This window comes from Pseudophryne corroboree, chromosome 2 (assembly GCF_028390025.1).
Source record: "Pseudophryne corroboree isolate aPseCor3 chromosome 2, aPseCor3.hap2, whole genome shotgun sequence".
NCBI lineage: Eukaryota > Metazoa > Chordata > Amphibia > Anura > Myobatrachidae > Pseudophryne > Pseudophryne corroboree.
Window position 1 is genome coordinate 307,754,581 of NC_086445.1, and position 12,799 is coordinate 307,767,379.

Below are 12,799 nucleotides of genomic sequence, written 5' to 3' on the forward strand. Positions count from 1 at the left end.
CTAGGGATAAGACTCAGGGGGTGACAGCTACCCCTCTCTAATGCCTAACCTTTACCCCCCCCTTCCCGGGCCCTAACTTTAACCGTCACCCCAATACTTACCTTTGGGATGTCAGCAGTCGGTGTTCCAGTGTTGGTATTCTGAGTGGTGTTGGCATTCCGGCATCAGTCACATGAAATTTTTTGAAGACTTTTTGCTGACATGAAAATAAGTGGTCAACACTACAGTATACCATGAAATAATGCCATTTTATAAGCTGTGTTCATTTCTGGAGTCTACATCTAGGATACAGGAACCTCAATATGTAAGCTAACAACAAAAAAGCAGCTATAAGAAGCTAATGGTACTACTATTGATCAGTGCAGACAGATAATGAAATTTGCCAGCTGCTTTAAAGTGAAATGGCAAGAAAATATTTTCCTGAGACTGTCAATAGCAGTGCTACTTCAGAGTTAAACTTGATACACACAGAACTGTGTGGACTAATGAGCATCAAATTAAGGGGGCTATTTACTAAGCCTTGCATGGAGATAAAGTAGCTGGCGATAAAGTACCAGCCAATCGTCTCTTAACTACACTGTCACAGGCTGTGTTTAAAATATGACAGGTAGGAGCCGATTGGTTGATACTTTATCTCCAGCGACTTTAGGCTTAGTAAATATACCTCTAAGTATTTTGTTACCTGCAAAATATTTCCACTGGACTGTGCCATCATAAATGGAGTGTAAACAGGTAACTGCCCCTGTAAAACTGTCCTACTTAGTAAATATGTACACATAATTAACAAGGAAAAAAATGTCAGATGAAAGTTTTATTATTCTATTACCTTATAAAAAGAGAGAAAATAAAAAAATTAGCATGTGAGAGAAAGGGGGTTCTGTTATTGTTAAATTCTCCTCTGGTGACTGCCAGTCAAATAGACCATAAATCAGGGCTGGCCAAACCGGTCCTCGAGATCTACCAACAGTTCATGTTTTCTAGGCCTCCTGGAGATCTGTAGAATTGTCAGTTAGGAGTGAATGCAGCACATCTTAATTAGTAATGACTACACCTGTGCATCAGCTAGGTGGTCTGGAAAATGTGAACTGTTGGTAGATCTCGAGGACTGGTTTGGCCAGCTCTACCATAAATAATTTGATTTGTTCCTGGACTACCAATCTGTGACATCCCTTCAATTGCCCTGCAGCAGTCCAAGGTGCCATGACACCCAGTTTGGGTGCCACTTGATTTAATCATAAAAATTATGTGTCTAGATACCATTATATAGGTGTTATTTTATAAATTAGTATTAAGTAGAGATGTGCACTTGAAATTTTTCGGGTTTTGTGTTTTGGTTTTGGGTTCGGTTCCGCGGCCGTGTTTTGGGTTCGACCGCGTTTTGGCAAAACCTCACCGAATTTTTTTTGTCGGATTCGGGTGTGTTTTGGATTCGGGTGTTTTTTTCAAAAAACACAAAAAAACAGCTTAAATCATAGAATTTGGGGGTCATTTTGATCCCAAAGTATTATTAACCTCAAAAACCATAATTTCCACTAATTTTCAGTCTATTCTGAATACCTCACACCTCACAATATTATTTTTAGTCCTAAAATTTGCACCGAGGTCGCTGGATGACTAAGCTATGCGACCCTAGTGGCCGACACAAACACCTGGCCCATCTAGGAGTGGCACTGCAGTGTCACGCAGGATGGCATTTCCAAAAAACACTCCCCAAACAGCACATGACGCAAAGAAAAAAAGAGGCGCAATGAGGTAGCTGTGTGAGTAAGATAAGCGACCCTAGTGGCCGACACAAACACCTGGCCCATCTAGGAGTGGCACTGCAGTGTCACGCAGGATGGCCCTTCCAAAAAACACTCCCCAAACAGCACATGACGCAAAGAAAAATTAAAGAAAAAAGAGGTGCAAGATGGAATTGTCCTTGGGCCCTCCCACCCACCCTTATGTTGTATAAACAGGACATGCACACTTTAACCAACCCATCATTTCAGTGACAGGGTCTGCCACACGACTGTGACTGAAATGACGGGTTGGTTTGGACCCCCACCGAAAAAGAAGCAATTAATCTCTCCTTGCACAAACTGGCTCTACAGAGGCAAGATGTCCACCTCATCATCATCCTCCGATATATCACCGTGTACATCCCGCTCCTCACAGATTATCAATTCGTCCCCACTGGAATCCACCATCTCAGCTCCCTGTGTACTTTGTGGAGGCAATTGCTGCTGGTCAATGTCTCCACGGAGGAATTGATTATAATTCATTTTAATGAACATCATCTTCTCCACATTTTCTGGAAGTAACCTCGTACGCCGATTGCTGACAAGGTGAGCGGCGGCACTAAACACTCTTTCGGAGTACACACTTGTGGGAGGGCAACTTAGGTAGAATAAAGCCAGTTTGTGCAAGGGCCTCCAAATTGCCTCTTTTTCCTGCCAGTATAAGTACGGACTGTCTGACGTGCCTACTTGGATGCGGTCACTCATATAATCCTCCACCATTCTTTCAATGGGGAGAGAATCATATGCAGTGACAGTAGACGACATGTCCGTAATCGTTGTCAGGTCCTTCAGTCCGGACCAGATGTCAGCATCAGCAGTCGCTCCAGACTGCCCTGCATCACCGCCAGCGGGTGGGCTCGGAATTCTGAGCCTTTTCCTCGCACCCCCAGTTGCGGGAGAATGTGAAGGAGGAGATGTTGACAGGTCGCGTTCCGCTTGACTTGACAATTTTGTCACCAGCAGGTCTTTGAACCCCAGCAGACTTGTGTCTGCCGGAAAGAGAGATCCAAGGTAGGTTTTAAATCTAGGATCGAGCACGGTGGCCAAAATGTAGTGCTCTGATTTCAACAGATTGACCACCCGTGAATCCTTGTTAAGCGAATTAAGGGCTCCATCCACAAGTCCCACATGCCTAGCGGAATCGCTCCCTTTTAGCTCCTCCTTCAATGCCTCCAGCTTCTTCTGCAAAAGCCTGATGAGGGGAATGACCTGACTCAGGCTGGCAGTGTCTGAACTGACTTCACGTGTGGCAAGTTCAAAAGGTTGCAGAACCTTGCACAACGTTGAAATCATTCTCCACTGCGCTTGAGACAGGTACATTCCACCTCCTATATCGTGCTCAATTGTATAGGCTTGAATGGCCTTTTGCTGCTCCTCCAACCTCTGAAGCATATATAGGGTTGAATTCCACCTCGTTACCACTTCTTGCTTCAGATGATGGCAGGGCAGGTTCAGGCGTTTTTGGTGGTGCTCCAGTCTTCTGTACGTGGTGCCTGTACGCCGAAAGTGTCCCGCAATTCTTCTGGCCACCGACAGCATCTCTTGCACGCCCCAGTCGTTTTTTAAAAAAATTCTGCACCACCAAATTCAAGGTATGTGCAAAACATGGGACGTGCTGGAATTTGCCCATATTTAATGCACACACAATATTGCTGGCGTTGTCCGATGCCACAAATCCACAGGAGAGTCCAATTGGGGTAAGCCATTCCGCGATGATCTTCCTCAGTTGCCGTAAGAGGTTTTCAGCTGTGTGCGTATTCTGGAAACCGGTGATACAAAGCGTAGCCTGCCTAGGAAAGAGTTGGCGTTTGCTAGATGCTGCTACTGGTGCCGCCGCTGCTGTTCTTGCGGCGGGAGTCCATACATCTACCCAGTGGGCTGTCACATTCATATAGTCCTGACCCTGCCCTGCTCCACTTGTCCACATGTCCGTGGTTAAGTGGACATTGGGTACAACTGCATTTTTTAGGACACTGGTGAGTCTTTTTCTGACGTCCGTGTACATTCTCGGTATCGCCTGCCTAGAGAAGTGGAACCTAGATGGTATTTGGTAACGGGGGCACACTACCTCAAGAAATTGTCTAGTTCCCTGTGAACTAACGGCGGATACCGGACGCACGTCTAACACCAACATAGTTGTCAAGGCCTCAGTTATCCGCTTTGCAACAGGATGACTGCTGTGATATTTCATCTTCCTCGCAAAGGACTGTTGGACAGTCAATTGCTTGGTGGAAGTAGTAAAAGTGGGCTTACGACTTCCCCTCTGGGATGACCATCGACTCCCAGCAGCAACAACAGCAGCGCCAGCAGCAGTAGGCGTTACACGCAAGGATGCATCGGAGGAATCCCAGGCAGGAGAGGACTCGTCAGAATTGCCAGTGACATGGCCTGCAGGACTATTGGCATTCCTGGGGAAGGAGGAAATTGACACTGAGGGAGTTGGTGGGGTGGTTTGCGTGAGCTTGGTTACAAGAGGAAGGGATTTACTGGTCAGTGGACTGCTTCCGCTGTCACCCAAAGTTTTTGAACTTGTCACTGACTTATTATGAATGCGCTGCAGGTGACGTATAAGGGAGGATGTTCCGAGGTGGTTAACGTCCTTACCCCTACTTATTACAGCTTGACAAAGGCAACACACGGCTTGACAAATGTTGTCCGCATTTCTGGTGAAATACTTCCACACCGAAGAGCTGATTTTTTTGGTATTTTCACCAGGCATGTCAACGGCCCTATTCCTCCCACGGACAACAGGTGTCTCCCCGGGTGCCTGACTTAAACAAACCACCTCACCATCAGAATCCTCCTTGTCAATTTCCTCCCCAGCGCCAGCAACACCCATATCCTCCTCATCCTGGTGTACTTCAACACTGACATCTTCAATCTGACTATCAGGAACTGGACTGCGGGTGCTCCTTCCAGCACTTGCAGGGGGCGTGCAAATGGTGGAAGGCGCATGCTCTTCACGTCCAGTGTTGGGAAGGTCAGGCATCGCAACCGACATAATTGGACTCTCCTTGTGGATTTGGGATTTCGAAGAACGCACAGTTCTTTGCGGTGCTTTTGCCAGTGTAACCCTGTAATAGCAATAAAATAAATAATCTGTTTATTGGTAAATACAGTCTATAAGTATAGCTGAGGTAATGAGGTTTATATTATTTGTTTAATTGTATAATAATAATATATATATGTTTATGGAGTATGGACAATTATGGGCATAAGGAATGGCACAGACGTTTCTGGAAGCGCTCGTGCCTTTGGATGTGTGTCAGGGGAATGAACACAGGCAGAGCGAGACAGTGTGAGGGAGCTCGAGCCGCGCTAGAAGAGAGGCAGAGAGCGGGACGGTGTGAGGAGACGGAGAGACGGAGAACAGAGTGTGGCGCGCCGGAGAGGACCGGAGGTGGTGAAGTACCTCAGAAGTTGGCGGGATCCAAGACGGGATCGAGAGCTCCGGAAAGTCTCCTCCATCATCTTTAAATACCGCTGCTGGTAATTAGGGGACCTTGTATCCGTGAAGTGGATACGGAGAAACGGCCTCTCTGTCACCAGGTATTCTGCAGAGCCGCAGCCGGGGGAGGAGCAGTGAAAGAGTGACTGAATAATCATATACCCAGCAAGGAGGTGTGAGTAACTGCTCTAATACCTCCCATAATAGGGATGGAACACTATTAATAAACCTCCTTAACAATTGTCAGTGACATTGACTATAGCAGCACGGCTCAGAGAAAAACAAAAAAAACCCAAATATCTAGTGTTAGCAGGTTACACTGCACACAAGGTAACTGACACAAGTGAGGATAAGTCTGCAGTCATCGTAGTAGATCCCAGTGGGGCAGTATGAGAGACCCCCAGATGGATACCATGGAGACCAAGATGTTATAGGATAGTATGCTATGAAGAGCCATAGTAAGGGAAGAGAGAAATACAAAAAGACTTCAATAAAATTTTGCTACACTACTTACCCTTATAAGTAGTTGTATACAATTGACACTATCTATATCGTTAGCTTCACTATCAGAATTGAACTCTGGAAATCCGTCAGTGAGATATGGAGACATAGCCCCTTAAACCCCTGCATCTGTTATAGGAGGTTCATTACCTGATGAGCAATAGGGGTAATTGCTACAATATTATAGGAGATAAATAATATTGCGGACACTAAGTGGGATATATTCACTGATTCCTGTCGGAGACACTGGTATAACTACACTAATATATTAAAGATATACCCTGTAAATTAATAAGCTGATTGGGTATGAGAAAGGACTGGTGAATTCATTCGACTTTATGGTGTTGATGCAGTAAAGTGGATTGTATAGGACCGGGGACTAATATACCATCGTCACTCAGTAATAGTGGATCAATACAGGCAATATCCAGTATCAAAGAAGAGACAATTACTATTGAGTACTGGGATTGAGCCATAGCTTTTAAGAAGAAACCAGGATAGATTTATATATATTTCTTCATAAGCACATCAACCAGTTTTGGTAACTACATCGTCAGTGGAATATCTCCTCCTCACCGAAAACCCTCCGCTCTCAGCTACTATATATGATATTCGTCAGGGCCCCAACTTGTGCACCAACAAACCCTTAAAGGGGTAGATCACCTATTACTAATAAGAGTAGTACTGGCACCCAAATAACTAATATATAATATAGTGAGATCTCAAGGTTTTTTTTTTCTATATAACCGGTTTCACAGAGTTTTTGTCATGCATGCAGATATTATTGTATATACATAGAGTCTATAAGATAATAGGGTATACTCATAGAGTATATAATCTTTGAACAGTTACCGTGATATACTTATATTGCTGAACATATAAACTAAAATATTAACCATGGTGGGTTGTGTTTTATGTCTATTTACTTAACTTACCTGTGACTTAGGATTCCGGAGATTCTAACTGGCAAGTGTCTGAAAGACAAAAGTAAGAACATAGGTAATTTTAAAGTCATAGTATTGTTATATTATTACTCATACTTGATATTAAAAGTGTTACCATTTTATACTAAGGGCTTTCCCAAGCTAGCCCACATCAAATCAGTTTGGGTGGAGGCACACTTAAATTATATGTAGTGGTAACCTTATTTCTCTCAGGGAATAACGAGTAGAAAGGGGTTACATTTGGAGGCACTGCTGAGATCCCGACGAAAGAGATACTGGTACCTCTGTTGAGAATGGAGGAGGTTTCAGTTACGGATGTTTATCGATGGTGTAGGGAGAAGGGAGTGGAACCTATATGCAGTTTTGTTCTTATTGGACCCCTTAACTCAGTTAATGATGATTTGGCAATAAGAGCAGTGGGAAACTTTTATGGCATCAGTCAGCCCTGTGTAGTGGATAGGTGGAAAGGACAATCTGGGGATACCTATGCTATATTGATTAGTAATAGGAATCCATTGGATAAGACGTTAATCCCTTTTATGGTAGTAGTGGAAGGGGCTGTTGGAGGGAAAGTACAAGTAATATGGCCTGAAGGGGAGGAGATGGTGGCCGCTGAGGCCTTATCGGGAGGTGACTCAGTTACTGGGCCCCTCCTGGTAGTGGATTCCCCGAATGCTGCTGACCCCCAAGAGTCGTCAGGGAATAAGGAGGATGTCTCAGGAGCCGGAGTAGAGGTGGTCGTAGACAAGATGGTCAGTCAACTGGAGCGTTGGCATTATGAGGGAGGATACCGTAGACTCAGAATATTCTCGGGAATTACACCAGTACCGGCTGGAGAAGAGACGTATGACACTTGGCGAGAGGCTGCCATTCAGCATTCGGAAGAATGGCATTGCCCAGAGCATATAAAAAAACAAAGAATAGTAGAGAGTTTACGGGGACCTGCTATGCGGGTAATTCAGGCTACTAGGAGGAGTAAAACAACAGCCACTTTAAAGGATTACATCGAAGCTCTGGACTTCTCATATGGAACACTTGAGGATGTGGGCGATTTGTTAGCTCGCCTAAATAGGACGTACCAGGAGCCGGGGGAGACTTTGACCCACTATATTTATAGGGTGGATAGACTCATTTATCAGATTGTCGATAAAGGAGGTATTGAAACTGGGGCCGTAGATGAGCGACGTATGAAACAGGTGTTGAAGGGAGCCCTGACTAACCATCCAGTGGCCCAGCGACTACGATGCACCATGGCTCGGGGACCTCCTCCTACTCTTACTGAATTGGTAAAAGAGGTTAAATTAGAAGAGATTCAGATAGATACCCGAGAAAAAAATATAAAAAGAGTGAAGGTAGTATTACCCACTCCATCCCCCCCTAATATGGATGAGAGGCTTTTGAAGTTGATTGAGGAACAAAATAAAAAAATCGATCAGTTGATTGCTTTACAATCCAGCCCACAGTCTAATACCGGATGGCCTGTCATGAGAGGAAGGGGAATGACTCAGGGAAATAGGAGTAGGAATCCCATTATATGCTATAGTTGTGGTCAGCCCGGACATAGGTCTTTTGAATGTCCTGGCACTGGAAGCGGCCGGGGAGGAAATACCACTCACACTCCTGCACCACCAAATCACCAACTGGAAAACTTCAGTGGGAGTGCTGTGACCCCCTCACAGGCTCCCCGATTCTAAACGTTCGAGCTATGGGGAGTGCACAGTGGGTAGACCATATCCCAGAAAGTCTTATGGGTCCTGCCCCACTCATCAAGGCCATGATTAACGGACAAGATTGTACCATATTAATGGACAGTGGGTCACAAGTGTCTATAGTATTTGAATCTTGGTATCGGGAACATTTAGCTGACGTCTCCATTCAACCTCTTAGTGGCCTTACGGTATGGGGATTAAGCGAACAAAAATACCCCTATTTAGGGTATATTATTACCCAAATTTCTTTTGAACCCGGGTTGATCACCCCTAATGAAACAGTTCCGTTGATAGCATTGGTATGTCCTGATTCTCCGGGGGACAATGGACAGTTATCAGCCATAATAGGGACCAATACTAACCTGTTTCGTAATTTAATTCGATGGTGTGGTAAGCAAGAGAAGGGCCATCAATTTGGTGTAGTAGAACAAAATCCTGAAGACACTTACCGATGCCATCGAATTGAAAGTTGTCGTGTAGTCACCAATGGGAATAGTAACTTCTGGGATGGTTCATCTTTGGATAGTGAATTAGAAGTATGCTTTAAGGGAAGTGATATAGATTCAGCTAGCAAACAACTTCTGATGGAACAACTACGGTCAAGGGAAGCCGTCTTCTCTAAGGGCGACTGGGATCTGGGGACTGCTACTGGAGTAGAACATCACATTACTCTTACGGATAACACCCCTTTCAGGGAGAGGTCAAGAAGATTAGCTCCAGCTGACTTTGAGGACGTCAGAGAGCATCTACGTAATTTACTGGAGAATCATGTTATAGCAGACTCTGAAAGTCCCTATGCCTCCCCTATAGTGGTCGCTCGCAAGAAGAATGGAGAGATCAGGCTATGCATTGATTATCGCACCTTAAATAGTCGCACTGTGCCGGATCAGTATACAGTTCCAAAGGTGGACGAAGCCCTAGATTGTTTAAACGGGAGTAAATGGTTCTCTGTGCTGGATCTCCGCTGCGGCTACTATCAAATTCCTATGAGCCAGAATGACCAAGCCAAGACTGCCTTCATTTGCCCAATTGGATTCTTTGAGTTTCTAAAGATGCCTCAAGGCATAAGAGGAGCCCCCGCTACGTTTCAAAGAACCATGGAAAAGACCGTCGGGGACATGTGCTACCGGGAGGTACTTGTGTACCTTGATGACATCATTGTTTTCGGAAAAGATCTAGAAGAGCACAATGAAAGGCTAATTAAAGTACTCGATCGACTTCAGGCACGTGGGCTAAAATTGTCAATTGAAAAATGTAAGCTCTGTCGATCGTCTGTGAAATATTTGGGACACATAGTGAGCAGGCAAGGCATAGCCACAGATCCTGAAAAAGTGGTGACTGTTAAGAACTGGCCTCGACCTGAAAACTTGAAAGATTTAAGGTCATTTTTAGGATTCTGTGGTTATTATCGTAAATTTGTGCCACAGTATGCGATAGTTGCCAAACCATTGACTGACTTGACTCGAGGGTATCCCCCTGTTAATCAACGATCACGCCCTACAAGGGAGGATAGGGAACATCAGTATTATAAGCCTCGAGAACCCTTTGGTGAAAGATGGACAGCATCTTGTGAGGAAGCATTTACACATTTAAAAGATCTTCTCACCCAATCCCCTGTATTGGCCTATGTACAACCAGACTTACCCTATGAGGTTCACATAGATGCTTCCTTTGAGGGCCTAGGGGGGGTGTTGTATCAGTTACATGGTAAACATTTACGCCCCATCGCTTATGTTAGTCGAGGATTGTCACACAGAGAACGAAACTATCCGGTACATAAGTTGGAGTTTTTAGCGCTTAAATGGGCTGTGAGTGAAAAATTCCACGATTACTTATATGGTGTGCAATTTACTGTACACACGGATAACAATCCCTTGACTTATATACAATCATCTGCAAAATTGGACTGTACTGGACATCGGTGGTTGGCCGCTCTGACTAACTATGAATTTACTATCAAATATCGTCCAGGGGCTACAAATTATGATGCGGATGCTCTATCCCGGCTATCTCATGAAGATAGTGAAGTAAAAGAGGATGAGTGGATCGAAGTGCCTGCAGCCTCGGTTAAGGGGTTATGCCAACATATAGGTCTTAATCGACATCACGAATCTGCTGCCATTTTGTCCACAGGAGCGTCTGATGCGGCAATTCCTCTCTCTTACTGTTGGTTAAGTCGTATGGAATTGGAGGGTTTAGATCGGATAACACCAGAGCAGATGGCTAGATCTCAACGAGAGGATCCTGATATAGGTGATGTGTTGAGACTGGTAGAGAATCCCCATCTTCCCGTGATGTGGTCAAAAATGTCACCAATCTCCAAAATATTATGGCGACAACGTCCTAAGTTGAGGATCGTGAAAGAGGTGTTATATAGAACTGTTAGAAAGAATGATGGAAGATTTAACCTGCAGTTGATTTTGCCTAAGCATTATAAAAAGATGGTACTGAATTCATTACATGATCTGCATGGCCATTTGGGATATGATAAGACTCAGGGATTAGTGGCTGATCGTTTCTTCTGGCCTTTTATGAACCAAGAAATTGAGAACTACTGTCGGACATGCAGTAACTGTATCCTGAGAAAAACCCTACCTCTTCAACGGGCTGCTCTGTTAGTGACTATCAGTAGCTCTGGGCCGATGGAGTTAGTATGCATAGACTTTTTAACTTTGGAAGGACCTGAAGGATCAGATAGTCATATATTGGTGGTAACTGATCACTTTACACGGTATGCTCAAGCTTATCTAACATCAAATCAAAGAGCAGGGACAGTAGCACACACTTTATGGGAAAAGTTTTTTGTCCATTATGGACTACCGGCAAGGATTCACTCCGATCAAGGAAGAGAGTTTGAGAGTCGGTTAATTAAAGAATTGTGTAAATGCTGTGGAATAAAAAAATCGCGAACCACCCCCTACCATCCGCAAGGTGATCCCCAACCTGAGCGATTTAATAGGACACTGTTAAATATGCTTGGTACTCTCGGAACCCAGAGGAAATACCAGTGGAAAAGATATGTTTCTACATTAGTGCACGCCTATAATTGCACCAGAAATGAGACCACTGGATTTACACCATATTATCTCATGTTTGGTCGTGAAGCTCGGCTGCCTGTAGATGTTTGCTTAGGGACACAGGTTAATTATTCTGTTGGATCATCACACTCGCAGTACATTAAGCAATTAAGACAACAGCTGAAAGATTCTTATCAAATAGCGGAAGCTGCATCTAAGCATATGGGAGAAAAGAATAAAGCTCATTTCGACCGTGGATTAAAGGAACAATGTTTGCAGCCAGGGGACCGTGTATTAATACAACTGCTGGGGGTACCAAAGAAAAAGAAATTAAGCAATAGATGGAGAAGTGAGCCCTATGTGGTTGTTAAAAAATTACCTAATATTCCTGCTTATCAATTGGCACGGGCTGATGGGCAGGGATCAGTAGTAACTTATCATCGGCAGCATTTGCTCCCCATTGGTCAAGATATAAGGTGGGAGGAGTATCTTGAAAGTGACCTTCCTCCGAGTGATCGAGGTGGTTTCCAAGGGATGAACATTGATAAGGATGATGAAGGTATATTGGCTCCCGAGAATAGTGACAATATGGAGGACTATGCTTCCGGATGTTATTATCGAGATCCAGAATATTTAAGGGAGGAGAGTGTTTCTGAAAAGAAGCATCAACAAGATGAAGTGATTGATGCAACTGTTATAGAGGAAGTGAATGAGGGAAGTTGGGGAGTAAGGGAAGCTTCCGAGGTGTTTGATGTCTCCCCAGGAAGATTAGAGATAGAGCCGGAAGGACTAGTTAGTTCGCCTCGACCACAAAGAGTTCGTAAGCCCCCAAGAATTTTAACTTACGAGCAGTTGGGCACCCCTAAGGAAGTCCCTTTGGTAATACACCCTCATTTGATAATGACCTGGCCATATTTTGGATATAATATGGGCAAATAATAGATGGATAAGTATAGATAATAAGTATGGTGATGGTCACTCAGTTCAGAAGTGCCAATCCCCAGGGGGAGCATGTAACCCTGTAATAGCAATAAAATAAATAATCTGTTTATTGGTAAATACAGTCTATAAGTATAGCTGAGGTAATGAGGTTTATATTATTTGTTTAATTGTATAATAATAATATATATATGTTTATGGAGTATGGACAATTATGGGCATAAGGAATGGCACAGACGTTTCTGGAAGCGCTCGTGCCTTTGGATGTGTGTCAGGGGAATGAACACAGGCAGAGCGAGACAGTGTGAGGGAGCTCGAGCCGCGCTAGAAGAGAGGCAGAGAGCGGGACGGTGTGAGTAGACGGAGAGACGGAGAACAGAGTGTGGCGCGCCGGAGAGGACCGGAGGTGGTGAAGTACCTCAGAAGTTGGCGGGATCCAAGACGGGATCGAGAGCTCCGG